This window comes from Capra hircus, chromosome 5 (assembly GCF_001704415.2).
Source record: "Capra hircus breed San Clemente chromosome 5, ASM170441v1, whole genome shotgun sequence".
In the NCBI taxonomy this organism is placed as follows: domain Eukaryota; kingdom Metazoa; phylum Chordata; class Mammalia; order Artiodactyla; family Bovidae; genus Capra; species Capra hircus.
This window is the reverse complement of record NC_030812.1, coordinates 101,317,621-101,336,658: the sequence shown is the minus strand read 5'-3', so window position 1 is coordinate 101,336,658 and position 19,038 is coordinate 101,317,621. Positions and strand designations below refer to the sequence as shown.

Sequence of the window (19,038 nt, the reverse complement as noted above, 5' to 3'; positions counted from 1 at the left end):
GATTTTCATTTGCAAGTCTCTGAAGATAAATCCAGAAGGATTACAGGGTCAGTTTGATGGCTGAATCCCAAGAACATATACTTTGAGATTGGTTAAAAATGTGAATTCCTTGGTCTTGGAGTCTGGACAGATCTGGCCTAAGACAAATCATTGGAACAGCTGAATACCAGGAACACATATTTTAGCATTAGTTGGAGAAGAAAATTTCTTATTAAGAAGCCTGGGGCCTTCAGACCCAAGGACACTGTATAACAGTTGAGCACTTAAACTTGAATGCAGAGATATGCAGAACACAACCCACCCAGAGGGATGTGGATATGAGATTAGAGACGTATCATCCAGACAAGGTTAGAAAGCTTTGCTGAGACTTCTGGGGGTAATATTCTGACCAGGTTTCTCTCCCAGAAGCTAGTGACTTAGGTTACGGAAAATCATGAGGCTGTATCCATGAGTCCATGCCAACTTCTAGATAGATGACAGCTCCAGTAAAGAATTATGGATATTATAACTAATTGGCATCATATTTTTTCCAAAAGTTGGGTGACAAAAATTTCCAAGAATTCATTAGATTACCTCAGTGGAAAATAAGATGAGTTAAGAAAGCTCAGAGAGTCATAGAGAGGGGTGTTCAGTTCAGTTCAGTCGCTCAGTCATGTCCAACTCTTTGCAACCCCATGGACTGCAGCACTCCAGGCCTCCCTGTCCATCACCAACTCTGGAAGCTTACAGAAACTTATGTCCATTGAGTCGGTGATGCAATCCAACCATCTCATCCTCTGTCGTCCCCTTCTCCTCCTGCCCTCAATCTTTCCCAGCATCAGGGTCTTTTCAAATGAGTCAGCTCTTTGCATCAGGTGGACGAAGTATTGGAGTTTCAGCTTCAACATCAGTCCTTCCAATGAAAATTCAGGACTGATTTCCTTTAGTACTGACTGGTTGGATCTCCTTGCAGTCCAAGGGACTCTCAAGAGTCTTCTCCAATACCACAGTTCAAAAGTATCAATTCTTTGGCTCTCAGCTTTCTTTACAGTCCAACTCTCACATCTATACATGACTACTGGAAAACCATAGTAGGGGCATGGTCCTGACCATCTCTCTTGAAATCCCAGCATTTGTCAATGAAGCTGGGAGAGAGAGAGTTCTCAAGGAGAGTTTCCCAAACAGCTGAGTTTGCAGATCATCTCCTATTAGAGATTTTTCTTCTGAGACAGGAGTTTTAGAAAATACAACGGGGTGACAGTAATTTATTTTAATACCACCATTGTACTAATTATTTATTCCTATCAACATAAAAATATGCATTCTTCTCAAGCACACATGGCGTGTTCTCCTGGCAAGATGACATGCTAGGTACAAACAAGTTTTAACAAATTGAAGAGCAGCATCATTCCAAGTATCTTTATGACCACAGTGGAGTGAAACTAAAATTCAGTGATGATAACAAAACAGGAAAATTAATGAGTACCTAAAAATTAAACAAGACACTCATATTTGAAGATTGCCTTTTCTATTTCCAGAAAGTGCCATTGAGAATTCGATAGGGATTGCATCAAGTCTGTACTCACTTCAAATAGCATAGATATTTAACAACTTTAATTATTCCAATCTGTGAACACAGGACGGAGAAGGCAGTGGCAACCCACTCCAGTATTCTTGCCTGGAGAATCCCAGGGGTGGCGGAGCCTGGTGGGCTGCCGTCTATGGGGTCGCACAGAGTTGGACACGACTAAAGCAATGCAGCAGCAGCAGCAGCAGTGAACACAAGATGACTTTTCATTTATTTGCCTCTTACTTAATTTCATTCATGAATGTTTTGTAATGTTAAAAGAAGGTGGAATGCTGCCAAAACAAAAATAAGAAGAAAGATGCTGCTGCTGCTGCTGCTAAGTCACTTCAGTCGTGTCCGACTCTGTGCGGCCCCATAGATGGCAGCCCACCAGGCTCTCCCATCCCTGGGATTCTCTAGGCAAGAATACTGGAGTGGTTTGCCATTTCCTTCTCCAATGCATGAAAGTGAAAAGTGAAAGTGAAGTCGCTCAGTTGTGTCCAACTATTAAGAAGAAGGATGAGGAGGAGGTAAAGGAGAAGGAAGAAAAGAATGGGAATGAGAGGAAGGAATCAGTGAAAAAACAAGCCATAATTTGGAGAGCTCCAAGTTACAAAAGCCTCAGTATGGATAAAATATATAAATATTTGGGAAAATACTAGTTGAATAAGTTTTTTGCATATTATATCACCTTCTGTTTCTCACATCTACCACCTAATCCTACCATCAATTCTCATTTCTTCCACTTCAGACAAGCAAACACCATCTTAAGAGATATGGATGGATAGAAAAGAAAAGAAAAAATGGAAGCGCCTGCTGTAGAATGGAGAGTAAGTGAGGCATGTGGCAGGTAATGTGCGGTCACAGGAAGCTTTGAAACTAAAGGAGGAAGACTAAAATAAACATTTGTCAGTTGGTCATCATAGGAACACATTTCGAAGAAAATGAAGGTACCTCAAATAAAAAAAAATTTTACTTCATCACGTACAAGTCCCTGGTTTCTGAGTGTGTTCTGATTCCTTATTTCTAAAGTTCTTTCCAGTAAAGGACTATCTAACAATTCTCAGTATCCAGTGAAATAAAAAGAAAAAACTACACTAGAATTTCAAAAAACAAAAATATAACCCATACCACATTGATTGTGCTTTAAGCAATCGTTAAAAACAGATTCAGAAATTACAGAAATGATTGAATTGGCTGATAAAGTCTTTAAATCACTAATACAAATATGCTTAATGAAGCATAAAAATAAACAGGGAAATGAAACTAGGAAAAAAAAAAAGGAACTTGTAGACCTGAAATTTATACTAACTGAAATAATTATAATTAATTTAACAGGAGATCATGAACTCCTTATTTCAAAATTCAGACTTAAATTGAAGAAAGTAGGGAAAACCACTAGGCCAATCAGGTATTACTTAAATTAAATCACTTATAGTTATACAAATGACAAATATTTCAAGGGACTAGATCTGATAGAGTGCCTGAAGAACTGTGGATGGATATTAGTGACATTGTACAAGAGGCATTAATCCAAACCATCCCCAAGGGGGAAAAAAAATGCAAAAAAGCAAAATGGCTGTCTGAGGAGGTCTTACAAAGAGCTGAGTAAAAAGAGAAGCTAAAGGCACAGGTGAAAAGGAAAGATATACCCATTTGAATGCAGAGTTCCAAAGAATAGCAAGGAGAGATAAGAAAGCCTTCCTCAGGCTTTCTTCAGGGATCAATGAAAAGAAAAAGAAGAAAACAATAGAATGGGAAAACTAGAGATCTTTTCAAGAAAACTAGAGATACCAAGGGAGCTTTTCATGCAAAGATGTGCACAATCAAGGACAGAAATATTATGGACCTAACAGAAGCAGAAGAAATTAAGAGGTAGCAAGAATACACAGAAGAACCGTACAAGCCAAGCTTCAACAGTACGTGAACCGAGAAATTCCAGATGTTCAAGCTGGATTTAGAAAAGGCAGAGGAACCAGAGATCAAATTGCCAACATCTGCTGAATCATACAAAAAGCAAGACAGTTCCAGATAAAACATTTTCTTCTGCTTTATTGACTACACCAAAGCCTTTGACTGGGTGTATCACAACAAACTGTGGAAAATTCTTAAAGAGATGGGAATACCAGACCACCTTATCTGCCTCCTGAGAAATCTGTATGCAGGTAAAGAAGCAACAGTTAGAACTGGACATGGGACAACAGACTGGTTCCAGATTGGGAAAGGAGTACATCAAGGCTGTATATTGTCAGGCTGTTTATTGAACTTTTACACAGAGTACATCATGGGAAATGCCAGACTGGATGAAGCTTGAGCTGGAATTGAGATTGCCAGGAGAAATAGCAATAACCTCAGATATACAGATAACACCAACCTTTTGGCAGAAAATGAATAACTAAAAAGCCTCTTGATGAAAGTGAAAGAGGACAGTTAAAAGTTTGGCTTAAAACTCAACATTCAAAAAACGAAGATCGTGGCATCTGGTCCCATCACTTCATGGCAAATAAGTGGGGAAACAATGGAAACAGTGACAGACTTAATTTTCTTGGGCTCCAAAATCACTGCAGACTGTGACCTCAGCCATGAAATTAAAAAAGCTTGACCCTTGGAAGAAAAGCTATAACAAACCTATACAGCATTAAAAAGCTGAGACATTACTTTGCTAACAAAGATCCATCTAATCAAAGCTATCATTTTCCAAGTAGTCACGTTTGGATGTGAGAGTTGGACTATAAAGAAAGCTGAGCTCCGAAGAATTGATGCTTTTGAACTGTGGTGTTGGAGAAGACTCTTGAGAGTCCCTTGTACAACAAAGAGATCCAATAAGTCAGTCCTAAAGAAAATCAGTCCTGAATATTCATTGGAAGGACTGATGCTGAAGCTGTAACTCCAATACTTTGGCCACCTGATGCAAATATCTGACTCACTGGAAAAGACTCTGATGCTGGGAAAGACTGAAGCCAGGAGGAGACGATAAGATAAGATAAGTAGTTCTGACTTTCTGTTTGAGGCAATGCTAGTCCCATGACAAGGTAAAAACATTTAACTACTGGAAAAGTGAAAGCGAAGTCACTCAGTTGTGTCTGATTCTTTGCACCCCATGGACTGTAGCCCACCAGGCTCCTCTGTCCATGGGATTTTCCAGGCAAGAATACTGGAGTAGGTTGCCATGCCCTTCTCCAGCGGATCTTCCTGACCCAAGGGTTGAACACTGGTCTCCGGCAGTGCAAGCAGACTCTTTGCTGTCTGAGCTATCAGGGAAGCCCTGTAAAACCACATGCTGTCTATAAATATGCATGTTCAAATATAAGCACAGAAACAAATTATTAATAAAGAGGTAAATATTATAATGTGTATAATATTATACACTATGCACAAAACTGTAGTGTTTATATTAGTATTATATAAAGTAAGTGTATAAGGCAAATAATATATTCAGAGAGAAAGAAGAAATATTTTATGATGATAAAATATTAAAGAAATTATGTAGTATCAAAATTAGTGAGCTAACATTAAAGTGGTGGCTATAAGAAAATTTGGAAAACTGATGCTTTCTCGATGCCTACATTAGAATAAAAACCAAAGCTGAATGAAATGATCTAAGATTCCATTTCATGGATCTACAAAAATAACAACAAATCGTAAGCAAAAAAGAGGAACAAAAACTGAGAACAGAAATCAATTAAATAGAAAGCAAACGTACAATGAAGAAATCAACAGAGTCAACTGGTGAATTTAATGATATGAGATATGAGCACATTTTACTCAATTTCAAAAATTTAGGCAAAATAGGCCAAATCCTTGAAAAGCACAACTCACCAGAACCTGATACCAAAAAAGGGAAAATCTGATTGGTCCTATATTTGTTAAAGAAATAGATTCAATATTATAAAAACTTTCCACAAATAAAATGGCAACCTTCAATGGCCAGCACTTCCATAGGACGCAGAAATGACTCCCACATCAAGATAAAGGAAGAGAGGGCAGGAAGGAAGGGTACACAGAGATTGCGGTGAATGTAATAGTTGACCTGGATCATGAACCCACCCTCCCCTCCTGTAATCCTTGCATCTTCGTCCCCTCATCATTTTGTACTTCTGTACTGCAGTCCTCAGCTTGTGAAGCCATCCCAAACCTTTGTCTTGAAGCCCTTGAAGTCCACTTTTTAATTCAACAAACTCCTGTACATTCTTCTCAAGTGATTGTTTCTACTCTGGATTTCTCCTACTTCACTTCCAACAATCCACTGAAGAGGCTGAGATTTCTCTTCCATACCTGACTCCTAAGACTGAGAGGAATGAACTTCCAGACCTCAATTCCACTGAGAAAACTGAACAGATGTGCTATTCTATTCTTATCTCTGGTGCATCACCACCGCTTTGACTTACCTTCACATTATTAAAACATGTCTGGCTGGTGCACTGGGATGGCCCAGAGAGATGATATGAGGAGGGTGGTGGGAGGGGGGTTCAGGGCTGGGAACTCATGTACACCTGTGGTGGATTCATGCCAATGTAAGGCAAAACCAATACAGTATTTTAAAGTAAAAAAATAAAAATTAAAATTAATTAATTTAAAAAAGAATTGAAAAATATAAATAAAACATGTCTGAAAATAGAGAAAAGACAGATGAGTGGGAGGAAACTGGTGACAAAGACATTAGTAGAAGTAAGCTGGAATTGTCCATAAATGTATGAGAGCCAAAGTTAGAGCAATAGTGGTCAGGGAGTACAAACCACAAGATTTAATTGCCAGACTACTCACAAATCCTCTTATTTTAAAATGCATCTTAAATGGAATTAATATCAAGAAATCAGTTTTCTTAAAACAATCACTAGAAGCTCCAGCAGCACACAGTCCATTTTAACTTAGATGCTGATTTATCAAAATAAAGCAGAGCCTCCTGTAGTGTCTCCAGAAGTTTATCTTCAGAAGAAACCATGACTAGGACATTGTGCCAATAAGGAATGCCACTTGAAATGTTGAAAAACATTAAGGCTTTCTTAAAGCAAAAATTTATAACCGAAAGTCAAATCTCCTTGAAAATAATTGTTTTTGAGGGTAATACTGTAAAAAAGAAGGTGAATGAAAACTTTTGAGGAGATGAACAGGTTTATGGCACGGGTGTTGTAATGGTTTCACAGATGTATACTGATTTCCGAACTTATCATATTGAAAACATTAAATATGTACAGATTTTGTATGTCATTAATGCCTGGATAAAGTATTTTCTAACCACAGATCAAATTGCCAACATGCGCTGGATCACCAAAAAAGCAAGAGAGTTCCAGAAAAACATCTATTTCTGCTTTATTGACTATGCCAAAGCCTTTGACTGTGTGGATCACAATAAGCTGTGGAAAATTCTAAGAGAGATGGGAATACCAGACCACCTGACCTGCCTCTTGAGAAACCTGTATGCAGGTCAGGAAGCAACAGTTAGAACTGGACATGGAGCAACAGATTGGTTCCAAATAGGAAAAGGAATACGTCAAGGCTGTATATTGTCACCCTGCTTATTTAACTTGTATGCAGAGTATATCATGAGAAACGCTGGGCTGGAAGAAACACAAGCTTGAATCAAGATTGCCATGAGAAATATCAATAACCTCAGATATGCAGATGACACCACCCTTATGGTGGAAAGTGAAGAGGAACTAAAAAGCCTCTTCATGAAAGTGAAAGAGGAGAGTGAAAAAGTTGGCTTAAAGCTCAACATTCAGAAAATGAAGATCATGGCATCCAGTCCCATCACTCCATGGCAAATAGATGGGGAAACAGTGGAAACAGTGTCAGACTTTATTTTCTTGGGCTCCAAAATCACTGCAGATGGTGACTGCAGCCATGAAATTAAAAGACGCTTTCTCTTTGGAAGAAAAGTTATGACCAACCTAGATGGCATATTCAAAAGCAGAGACATTATTTTGCCGACTAAGGTCCGTCTAGTCAAGGCTATGGTTTTTCCTGTGGTCATGTATGGATGCGAGAGTTGGACTGTGAAGAAGGCCGAGCATTGAAGAATTGATGCTTTTGAAGTGTGGTGTTGGAAAAGACTCTTGCAAGTCCCTTGGAAGGCAAGGAGATCCAACCAGTCCATCCTGAAAGAGATCAGCCCTGGGATTTCTTTGGAAGGAATGATGCTGAAGCTGAAACTCCAGTACTTTGGCCACCTCATGCAAAGAGTTGACTCATTGGAAAAGACTCTGATGCTGGGAGGGATTAGGGGCAGGAGGAGAAGGGGACAACAGAGGATGAGATGGCTGGATGGCATCACGGACTCGATGGATGTGAGTCTGAGTGAACTCCGGGAGTTGGTGATGGACAGGGAGGCCTGGCGTGCTGCACTTCATGGGGTCGCAAAGAGTCAGACATGACTGAGCGACTGAACTGAACTGAACTGAGCTGAATGCCTGGATAAAGTATTTTCTAAAAAGAAAATAACTGTTTTCTTAAGGGTTTCAACTAGTATCATCAAAAATCTGCTGAAGGTGGGATTGGAAAAGATCACCTTTCCATCAACCCTTTCCTGAGACTCAACCACCTCCCTCAGGGAATTCACTGTGATTTCTGACTTTTCCTCTAATCCAGTTGCTCTTATGGATAATGTCCTGGCCGTCTCATCCACCATTGTGATAACAACTGAGATGTTCTTAGTTCCTGAGACCACCCATTCACACTCCAGTTTCACTGCTGTCTTTACTGCCTCCAATTTGACACAAGTCAGTTACACTTAGACAGCACTGAACACTTCTTATGAGTCACTTCAGGTTCTTTTAGCCTCACTGCCTTAACACTTGCTTTGTTTCAGCTACTGTGGTATAAATTTCAAAGCTTCATATTTTTCTGCAGCTTCAACATACCCACAAAAGGATATGAGCTCCCCACCCAGGTGAGCAGGTGCACCAGTGTGATGAGACTATCCCCTGCCAGGAGTCCCCCTTCTTGCCACCCCTGACTGACTGTGACCTAGTGACATTAAAACACACCAGTGAAATCCCCTCGTGTCTTTTCCCTTGTGTAACTGCCTCTTGACCCACAGTACTGTCACTAGTCCCTGAATCTTCACGCCCCATTTTGGTTAAGACTGCTAGGTTGAGCTTGTTCTATTGGAATCTCCCCATGTACCGACCTGATGGTACTCTGTCTTTTTCATAGGACAGATAATAATTCCTAGGAACATGAATACAATACGATTTGTTTGCCAGCATCTCTCCTATATACCACCCTGTAGCTGTACTTCTCAAACCATCCTAAAAAAGAATAAAAAGCAACTACCATGATGAAATTAACTCAGACAGGTCCAACCCAGAAGTTGGTCTGGAGCCATTACTGTTCAAGTCCAAGCAATTCCTTCTGCTCCTTTGAGCACACAATGCTCTAGAAATCATGTGGGACTAGAGTCTTCACCCAAGTAGACTCTAAAGGCTGTGATCCATATTCTCACATAGTTATTCTGGGAATCAAACCAAAGCTTTTTCTGCTGGGGACCCCCACCCAGACCAGGCAGGACTCACCTGAGCAGACTGCTCCAGCATCCGAGTCATGAATGAAACCATCATCACTAAAGTCTCTAATACTAGAATATTGACATTCAGTGAGAGCTGACTCTGTTCCCCTGCATAAAATATAGTAAAGCCAAATGGGGCCAGCTGCTGGTCCAAAGTAAGCACCTCGAGGAGCCTCAACAGCAGCTCCACACCTCAGCTGTCTGCACACCACAGCTGCCTGCTCCAAGCCCCAATCATAATCTTTCACTGTGCCCCATTCTCCCTGGTGCTTCACTTCTACTCTCCCCTCGCAGCGGTGGGCTCCATCCTTCAGCCTCAGCTCCAGAGCTGCAAGAGAGACACAGACACAGGACACGGGAGAGATTTTAGGAGACAAGGCAATGGTATAAACATTTTTAAAATGAGCTGAGAGGGAGAATTCCTTATATATAGTATTTGTTGACTTCTGTGATACACATATTCCCACCACAGCCAACTCTAGGCTCCCAATGTGCCATTGCTGAACATGGAGCAGGAAGGAAGGCACCAGGTTCTTTTTTTCACAAGACTGTAGAACCAGTTCCAGGGACACCACTGAGGACAGGCCTTCAGAGACTCTGGATGCTGCCCTCCCTGTAGATGTGCCCAAGGCTACTAGGACCCAGCTTCCCCATCACCTCAGTTATAGCTCATGACCCAGGATCCCAGGAGGAATCCTCCCTCTCCTTCCCTGTCCATAGGGAGCACCTCATCCAGCTCAGGAACAGAGGGCTGGGGTAACAGGCTCTAAAGTGTCCTGGTTATTCCTGCCACCTGGTGTTCATGTCCTTGTGTAATCCCCACACTTGTGTGTATCTAGTAACATGAGTCTAACAAATGGAATTTGGCAAAAGTAATGAGATTTCACTTAAGAGATTAGGATTCAAGATGACTCTGAAGTTTTCTGAAAATCTGCTTCCCGGGTTATTATCCAAAGTTTGGGTAGAATAAAATCCCCTGCTTTTCTCCTTAACAAAATTGTTAATTGATTTTTCATCAACATGCTTAACACTGGTGATTAGGAAAGTATACTACATTTCAATTATAAAATAAAATAATTGTAGGATTTAAATTTTCTATGTTATCCCTGGAATATCCTATCTTTTGTAATTCCATCAATACAATGGACTTCCTAAGCAGTGCAAAGAATCTGTGTGCCAGTGCCAGGGATAAAAAAAAGATGCAGATTCAATCCCTGGGTTGGGAAGATCCCCTCAGGAGGGCATGACAATCCACTGCAGTATTCCTGCCTGGAGAATCCCACTGGACAGAGAAGCCTGGTGGTTACAGTCCATGGCGTCACAAAGAGTCAGACACAATTGAGTGCACACACACACACATCAAAACAATAAAAAATTTTACTGTGTAAAAGCAGCATAACACCACACACAAAAATAAACTCAAAATGGATTAAAGACCTAAACATAAGACCAGAAACTATAAAACTCCTATAGGAGAACATAGGCAAAACGCTCTCCAACATAAATCACAGCAGGATGCTCTATGACCCACCTTCCAGAATATTGTAAATAAAAGCAAAAATAAACAAATGGGACCTAATTAAACTTCAGTTCAGTTCAGTAGATCAGTCGTGTCCGACTCTTTGCGACCCCATGAATCGCAGCACGCCAAGCTTCCCTGTCCATCACCAACTCCCGGAGTTCACTCAGACTCGCGTCCATCGAGTCAGTGATGCCATCCAGCCATCTCATCCTTGGTCGTCCCCTTCTTCTCCTGCCCCCAATCCCTCCCAGCATCAGGGTCTTTTCCAATGAGTCAACTCTTCGCATGAGGTGGCCAAAGTACTGGAGTTTCAGCTTTAACATCATTCCTTCCAAAGAAATCCCAGGGTTGATCTCCCTCAGAATGGACTGTATTGGACCTCCTTGCAGTCCAAGGGACTTGCAAGAGTCTTCTCCAACACCACAGTTCAAAAGCATCAATTATTCAGCGTTCAGCTTTCTTCACAGTCCAACTCTCACATCCATACATGACTACTGGAAAAACCATAGCCTTGACTAGACAGACCTTAGTCGGCAAAGTAATGTCTCTGCTTTACTCAGCCATTAAAAAGAATACATTTGAATCAGTTCTAATGAGGTGGATGAAACTGGAGCCAATTATACAGAGTGAAGTAAGCCAGAAAGAAAAACACCAATACAGTATACTAACACATATATATGGAATTTAGAAAGATGGTAATGATAATCCTGTATGCGAGACAGCAAAAGAGACTCTGATGTATAGAACAGACTTTTGGACTCTGAGGGAGAGGGAGAGGGTGGGATGATTTGGGAGAATGGAATTGAAACATGTATACTGTCATGTAAGAAACGAATTGCCAGTCTAGGTTCGATACAGGATACAGGATGTTTGGGGCTGGTGAACTGGGATGACCCAGAGAGATGATATGGGGAGGCTGGTGGGAGGAGGGGTTCAGGATTGGGAACTCATGTACACTCGTGGTGGATTCATGTCAATGTATGGCAATACCAATACAGTATTGTAAATAAATAAATAAATTAAATTAAATTAAAAAAAATAAAGCTTCTGCACAACAAAGGAAACTCTAAGCAAGGTGAAAAGACAGCCTTCAGAATGGGAGAAAATAATAGCAAATGAAGCAACTGACAAATAACTAATCTCAAAAATATACAAGCAACTCCAGCAGCTCAGTTCCAGAAAAGTGAACGACCCAATCAAAAAATGGCCAAAGAACTAAATAGACATTTCTCCAAAGAAGACATACAGATGGCTAACAAACACATGAAAACATGCTCTACATCACTCATTATCAGAGAAATGCAGATCAGAACCACAATGAGGTACCACTTCACGCCAGTCAGGATGGCTGCTATCCAAAAGTCTACAAGCAATAAATGCTGGAGAAGGTGTGGAGAAAAGGGAACTCTCTTACACTGTTGGTGGGAATGCAAACTAGTACAGCCACTATGGAGAACAGTGTGGAGATTCCTTAAAAAAAACTGGAAATAGAACTGCCTTATGACCCAGCAATCCCACTGCTGGGCATATACACTGAGGAAACCAGAATTGAAAGAGACACGTGTACCCCAATGTTCATTGCAGCACTGTTTATAATAGCCAGGAGATGGAAGCAACCTCGATGTCCATCGGCAGATGAATGGATAAGAAAGCTGTGGTACATATATACAATGGAGTATTACTCAGCCATTAAAAAGAATACATTTGAATCAGTTCTAATGAGGTGGATGAAACTGGAACCTGTTATACAGAGTGAAGTAAGCCAGAAAGAGAAACACCAATACAATATACTAACGCATATATATGGAATTTAGAAAGATGGCAGCAAAAGAGACACAGACGTATAGAACAGACTTTTGGACTCTGTGGGAGAGGGCGAGGGTGGGATGATTTGGGAGAATGGCATTGAAACATGTATATCATATATGAAATGAATCGCCAGTCCAGGTTCGATGCATGATGCTGGATGCTTGGGGCTGGTGCACTGAGATGACCCAGAGGGATGGTACGGGGAGGGAGGAGGGAGGGGGGTTCAGGATGGGGAACACGTGTATACCTGTGGTGGATTCATGTTGATGTATGGCAAAACCAATACAATATTTTAAGGTAATTAACCTCCAATTAAAATAAATAGATTTATATTTTAAAAATAAACAAAAAACTAAGTCAAAACAACAACAAAAACAATATTAATATATACAGATGTGCAAAATATATTGTTAATTTTTGAAAACATGTTACAAAAATATTATATATTGAATTATCTAATCTTGGGGGGGTCTACATTATTGTGTATAATAACATCAATTATGCTTCAAGGAATAATTTTTTGGCAATGTCCATCATGAATTTCCTGGTAAAAACTCTTGTGATGTCTGCCCAGCTCAGCAATCATCAAATGCTCACAAATGCCTAGACTATTGTTTTATGAGTAGCAAGTTCAATGTCATATGAAGTAGAAGAAGAAAATTTTAGGAGGAAAACACAGAACAGTGTTGTTTCAGGAAAAATAAAAAGAGTACTTCCTTTGGCAAAATGGTCTTGCTTCATAAGTAATGTCTCAGGAAACTTTCAACAGTTGTCCTAGTAAGTGTGGGGCCTTTCATCAGAACACATGTTGTCTCACCCCTCAGGGGATCAAAATACACCTCTGCCCTCCAGAGCTCTCAGGTGAAGCATCTTCCCAGCATTTGAGGAGCAGAGACATGGAGGGAGGGGGCTTCCCAAGGAGAGCTGTGAACTGGAGGCTGAGGTCTAGGGGACAACAGTGAGCTCTGAGAGGAGACAGGGCTGCACTGAGTCTCAGTGGACCAGCACCCACATCTGAAAGAGATGCCTCTTCCAGGCTGGAGACCAGATTCTCTGCAGCCATAGCCCTCACTGGTTGAGAGGATGGTGTTCCCCGTCCTCTCACTCAGGGGAAACCAGGTCCATGGAGGTACAGGAGAGGGCACAAGAGAGAAAGGGCTCCCTACAGAGTCACAGCAGACCCTGGGAGAGGGAAGGACCATCCCAGGCCCTCATCACATCAGGGAACAAGTCACAGGGACTGGGGCAGGGACTTGGGAACTTATACACCTGGGGCTGCACATCAACTAAACTCCACAGACAAGAGGTCCCCTCTGGCTGTGGGCTTCTCTGTTCCACAATGGACACCCGGTGGAAACAGAAGAGGCCAGCAGGCAGAGCCTCTCACAGAGCCCAGTGCTACACAGACAGGGGAACAAGCAGAGGGAAGCCCAGGGGATGGGGGAGAGGAGCCAGAGAGAGGCAGGCAGGGGCACGATTGTCTCTGATCTGGTTACATGCAGTGACCCAGCCCTGTGGGACCCTGTGTGCTTCACAGACCAACGGACTCCCTGCTCAGCAGCCCCATTCCTCTCACACAGACCAGCTCCACACACCCTCACACGCAAACAGACACAAGCTCCTCACACACTCCACACACACACACACACACACACACACACATACTCTCACACACTCCTCACACACTCACACAAACACTCACAAACTCCTCACACACTCCACACATACCCTCACACACACAAACTCCTCCCATGCTAACAAAACACACTCCTCACACCCTCACACACACACACACACACAAGCTCCTCATGCACCCTCACACACACACACACACACACACACACACAAACTCCTCATACACTCCTTATACACCCTCACACACCCTCACGCACAGACACACACAAGCTCCTCATACATTCCACACACACACACACCCTCACACACTCCTCACACACCCCTAAAAACATACATACCCTTGCACACAAACACAAACTCCTCACACACTCCACACACACAGACACACACACACACACACAAACTCCTCATACACTCCTTATACACCCTCACACACCCTCACGCACAGACACACACAAGCTCCTCATACATTCCACACACACACACACCCTCACACACTCCTCACACACCCCTAAAAACATACATACCCTTGCACACAAACACAAACTCCTCACACACTCCACACACACAGACACACACACTCACACACACACTCACACACTCATTACACACCCCCGCAAACATACATATCCTTGCACACAAACTCCTTACACACAGACACACCCTCACACACACACACACAAAAGCACAGAGCCCACAGGAGCATAGACACAGGAAACACGGGGACCCAGGGGCAGTGCTCACACACCAGGCACGTGGAGCATGTGGGAACAGCCCAGAGTCCCGGCTGAGCTCAGTCGCGGGAACTTCCACACACTGGGAGCCACTGGAATCCTAGAAGCTCCGTGAGAACAAGGGAGACAGTGGAGGGGACTCAGGCTGACCCAGCTCGGTCCAGACCAAGCCTCACTGCTCTGTAAAATCTGCCGCTATGACCAGTGGACCCCGCACAGGAGACAGACCAGTGTTCGCAGTCAGTGTGGCTCCTTTTTGATCAAAAACACTGAGTCTTGGCTCCAGAACTCCAGACACCTTTCCTTTCACCAAGGGGTCGACTCCCTGCTGTGGACCCAGGACAGAGGGGCAGCTCTTACCTTGACCACCCACCACGGTGCCGAGGAGGAGGACACAGAGTCCCTGCAGGGAGAGGTGTCTGCCCAGAACCATCCTGACCCCACGTCCTCAAGGTCACAGTCCCAGCTGCAGGATCAGCCTGTGAGGAGGCGTCAGGGTGCCGACCAGGGTCTATATAAACCACCCCTTACACCCTCCCTCTTGAGAGCCAATAGCGACACCTCTCACCATTTCAGGCACTATCGGAGGCTGCATGTGCCCCTTTCTGCAGCTCAATCACCAATGAGCTTCTGAATCTTCAAAATGTCCTTATATGAGCAACACGGTCCTTTGACCTCCTGCTTCTGTGGTCCTGAGAGCCAGGCCCCATGGCCGGCGCTGGTATAGAAAGTTGCATTAAGTCATGTGAGTGACTCTCTCTCCCTTGATCATCCTGGCCACAATTTACAGACTGTGAGATCTCACATGGTCAGGGTCTGGGATCAAATGGCCCATGAAGAATAATTTTGGTGGAATCAGGCATTGATATCCCCCAGGGCTGGGCTCAGGGACAAAGAAGAGAACTGCAAGCAGGCTGAAAATACAAAAGTAAATTATCAGGTCAGCAGAAATGAGGACAGGAGCACAGGAACTCACAGGTGAGCATGGAGGTGGTGAGGTGGGAACCATCGAGTTGAGGGTATGAGATTGCTGGTCATTCCCTCCTTCTCAGAATGATCTGGAGACAAGGTCCTGGAGCACAGGGGTGTCATAACAACACAGGGCTTTGACAGAACCTTCCCTGGTGGCTCAGATGGTAAAGAATCTTCCCACAATGCAGGAGATACAGGTTCAGTTCCTGGGTTGGGAAGATCTCCTGGAGGAGGAAATGGCAACCCACTCCAATATTCTTGCCTGGAAAATCTCACAGAGGAGTCTGGCGGGCTACAGTCCATGGAGTCCCAAAGAGTCAGACACGACACGACTGAGTAAATAACACTTTTTGACTGAACCTAACTATTCCCGTCACAGATCTTTCTTAGCCCCTAAGACCACTCTGTCCTTGAGCTGTGTCACTTGGGCTATGCTCCCTTTCTGCAGAGTGAGAGGGGATGTGGTCTTCTGTATTTACAGACCCAACCCCTCTTCTCTTTGCGCTGCCCAGTGGCAGAAGTCCTGCCCCCAGAGCCATCTGCTGATGCACTTGTGACATGTTTCTTCCTGCAAAACACAGGCTAAGTGCAGAGATTAGAATGTGTGCAGAACTCCCCTTAGACTCGGTCCAGACAGGCCCCACCCTGGATGCTGCACAGTACAAGACACTGCTCTGGATGTTCCCAGCCATTCCCTCACCAGGGAGAAGGTTTCATGAGAGGATACCCACACCCAGAGGGAGTCCCTGCCATCCCCCTTCTAGACAAATCAGGGGTCTCAGAACAGGAATTCCTACCCAAATGGAGCCCAGGATGCTTCAAGAACTGTCAGCTTCTTCTCTACACGTCCACCAGAGAAGGGACAACAGGTGAGCAACCTTGGTCCTGAGGGTGACCGAGGCCGGCTGTTTGCTGTGGAGGTGAGGGTGCAGTTTAGACCAGGGCATCTCATAGTGTGGTCACTCCAGGCAGCACCAGCAAGACCCAGAAGCTTGTTACAAATGAAAGTTCTCAGGCCACACCCAAGCCTAGCGAATAGCCTCTGTGTGTCACGTTTCAGTCCCTCCAGGTTGTTCTTCTGCACATCGAGGTTTGAAGATGCAGGTTCATAGGGAACATAGACACACAGACTGGGCTCAGTGCCTGCTCACAGGCCAGGCCCCTGGCTGTGGGGGAGGAGAGGGGATGGAGGGGAGGTCAGGCCTCAGGCTGACTCTCCCCTGCAAGGCCACAATCTAACCCCAGCACCTTCCAGGCTCAGGTCTGAGGGGACAGTTTGAAGATGCTCTAGTCACATTCAGGTCATTTCCAGCCCATCTGACACTCACCATTCCCAGAACGAGTTTTTAAAATGTCATTCTTTTTTAAATTTCAATTGCTTCATGAAAAGTTGCAGTTAGTAGACATTTCATACGCTTCTGAGAATAGGACATATTAACAGTTAGCTTCCTTAATGGTGATAATTTATCAATCATTATCAGAAAGGACAAGGAAGAAACGAACAATATGAAGGAAGAAAAATTTCATAGCCTCATTTTTATGTGATTAATGTTATCATAAAGTTTTTTTTCACATGTATTTTGTCCATATTTCAGATTATTTACTTGTAATTGATACTCAGAACAGGAATTATTATATTTGAAGAATAGAAACTCATTATTTTTCAAATGACAAAAATACTGCATTTTTTTTTTTTTTTACCATATTGCCACAGAGCACCCGGAAGTCTATCTGTTCTCCTCTGAATCTTTCAACCTTCTTGAAAAAGGAAAGGGAAAAAATAAACCTCTCTCTTTCACTCCACTCCAGGCCCAGGTTACTGTGTCTCCCAGGAGTGGCGGAGGTGGGAGTTTTCCAGGTAGAGGCGACATCTGTGCTAATGGCTTCCCTCAATCTGTACCCCACCCATTTCCCCAAGCTCATTACCTGTCTGTGGGTCAAGTAGACACTGAGTCTTTACATAGTCCTAGGTGGTTCTCGGAGAAGGCAATGGCACCCCACTCCAGTACTCTTGCCTGGAAAATCCCATGGACCGGGGAACCTGGTAAGCTGCAGTCCATAGGGTCGCGAACAGTCGGACACGACTGAGCGACTTCACTTTCACTTTTCACTTTCACGCATTGGAGAAGGAAATGGCAACACACTCCAGTGTTCTTGCCTGGAGAATCCCAGGGGCAGGGGAGCCTTATGGGCTGCTGTCTATAGGGTCACACAGACTCGGACACGACTGAAGTGACTTAGCAGCAGCGGCAGCAGCAGGTGGTTCTAGCCTTCTGAATTCCAGATACTTAAATGATTAATTTTTACAATGACTGTCCAAGGTCAGATTGTAATCCACTCACTGTATCCTTGCACTTGTCCCTTACATGAACGTTTCAGCTTCTACCATGGATGCTGCTGGTCTGATAGCATCGGGCTCCGCTTTGCACGTGTGCAGTTTATACGATCACCACACGGTGGCAGAGTTGGGAATGACAAATTCCTGGAAGCTGGTGTCAAGAAAAATTGAAGTGCTTGATAGTTTATTTAAAGGTCACTATTATTATTTTCATATTAAAACATCTTAGAAGGGTCTATTGATGAAGACATCAGTTTCATTGTTTTAACTATAAATTTATTAGCATAGAAATATAGATACTAAAGAAATAGATTCGATAGATGAGCTGACAGATTGATGGTAATGACAGCAATAGGTAAATAGAGAGACTGATGCATATATCGGAGAAGGCAATGGCACCCCACTCCAGTACTCTTGCCTGGAAAATCCCATGGACGGAGGAGCCTGGAAGGCTGCAGTCCATGGGGTCGCTGAGGGTCAGACACGACTGAGCGACTTCACTTTCACTCTTCACTTTCATGCATTGGAGAAGGAAATGGCAACTACTCCAGTGTTCTTGCCTGGAGAATCCCAGGGACGGGGGAGCCTGGTGGGCTGCCGTCTATGGGATCTCACAGAGTCGGACACGACTGAAGCGACTTAGCAGACATACTAAATTTCTTTCCATTTATCACATTTCATTTTATGAAATATCCCTTTCTGCTAGTCTCAAAATTAGGCTTCAGGAGAGAAAAAGATTTATATATAAAGGAAATAAAGAGAAAGTAGGAGTCAGCATTCAACTCTAGCCCTCCAAAACAGAAGTTTGGGGTCCTGAGAAGAAAATAGATAGGTTAAAAAGTCTAAGAGTTCCTAAACTTCATTTTTTCCCTTTGTATATTGAAAATTTAGTTTGGTAACATTCTGTATACACTTATAAACCGTAACTAAAAGGTATGCAAAATATAATTTAAGGGAACAGCTCCTGACAGAAGG

General features: G+C 43.1%; 1 pseudogene; it reads right to left on the bottom strand.

The window, feature by feature from the left end:
• Positions 1–15,186, bottom strand: part of LOC102185816 — a 298,507-nt pseudogene extending 283,321 nt beyond the window's left edge.